Raw genomic sequence first — 1,357 nt, forward strand, 5'->3', positions numbered from 1 at the left:
GTGTCGGCTTTAATATTAATTGGCATTGTCTACAGTTACTATGTTTGTTAATAATATACCGCGTTAATTCTGTTAACATGTTGAGATATACGGTCGTATTGATCGATGTTGTTAGCCAGTGTGTTAACTGGCGGAGTTAATTAGTTCAGTGGCACCTTGAATCATCGAGTCTCAATTGTACCCTGTGGTTCAATTATACTCCGCGTCGAGTAACAGTGATTGATTGGGGTACCGTGAAGTGTACCACGTTTTAAGCGATTTTTCTTCCTTTTAACTAATTATCATTAAGAGTGTATTACATATTATGGTACATAGTGATCATTTGCTACAATTCCTTTTGAAAATATAAATTTTCTTCGTGAATTTAAGTAAAAATGACAGTTTTACCTACAAATACAAATTTTCTCGAGTCAATTTAAAAAAAGGGAGATAAATGTCTAGTTATCATATTGCGAAAATTTTAGTTAAAAATATAAACTTTTTGAGCGAAAGAATTAAAAAGAAAAAATAGGTCTATAAGTAGTATAAATTCTTATAAATTGCGGATATAGTTTCGTCAACTATGTTTTCTCTTGAATTTTCAATGTACACGATTGTACATGGTTATATATATATATATAATAGAGAAAATTTGTGGATAACTTAAGATAATTTGAGAGTCAACGGCGTTCGAGACTGTATCATTGACGTTCAAGACCATTTTATTATTGTGGATAGTCATTGAATGAACATTTTAAGTCATTAACCTGATAATAAATAACTCTAACATATCTAAAGTATACATTCACTAATGTTATGCGCGCAAAAGTATATTAACTACAATGGTGCTTGCCTGAAAGGATGTATACGCAGTATTTTAAAATAGCAAATTACGTTCCTTCTATGTCATACAAAACTATTTGAAACTCACGACAGCTTTCAAAAGAGGCTCAGTCCATTGTCAACGAAAGAGCTTGTGCATTCTCAAACATTTTTCGCCTACCGTTCCGCAATACTCTGATAACTTCCCCACCTTATAGACGTCCTCTACAAGCAGCGACGACGACGTTCTCAAACCGGACGATAAATAACTCGCAAAAACTCACCTTGCACCGCGTCTCCGGTGGAACAGCGTCCATACTTCGTCATCGAACGACGAAAGAGAGCCGTTCGACACGGAACGATGAATATTTATCGATTTCCCCCTTTCCACAAGGTAGACCAAGTGAAATGAACGCGTAAACCTCTTTGCTATTTCCAGTATTCCTAATATTTCACTGGACGGACAAGCAACACGCGTTCCTCGTTAAAAATCCTCCGTGTATTCCGAGCGTGTCTCGGAAGATTCGCACCTGTTCCCCAGCTTCGGCACGTTTAT

General features: G+C 36.2%; 1 long non-coding RNA gene across 1 annotated transcript; it reads right to left on the bottom strand.

Moving 5' to 3' along the window:
• Positions 1-669: 669 nt before the first annotated feature.
• On the bottom strand, positions 670-1,148 carry LOC117237628. Its single transcript, XR_004494038.1, has 3 exons — positions 1,086-1,148; positions 911-1,026; positions 670-832 (listed from the first exon to the last, which is right to left on the bottom strand). It is a non-coding gene; the product is annotated as an uncharacterized LOC117237628 (long non-coding RNA).
• Between the last annotated feature and the right edge of the window lie 209 nt (positions 1,149-1,357).

The sequence above is a fragment of the Bombus vosnesenskii genome, unplaced genomic scaffold (assembly GCF_011952255.1).
Source record: "Bombus vosnesenskii isolate JDL3184/JDL3185 unplaced genomic scaffold, Bvos_JDL3184-5_v1.1 scf7180000013394, whole genome shotgun sequence".
Lineage (NCBI taxonomy): Eukaryota > Metazoa > Arthropoda > Insecta > Hymenoptera > Apidae > Bombus > Bombus vosnesenskii.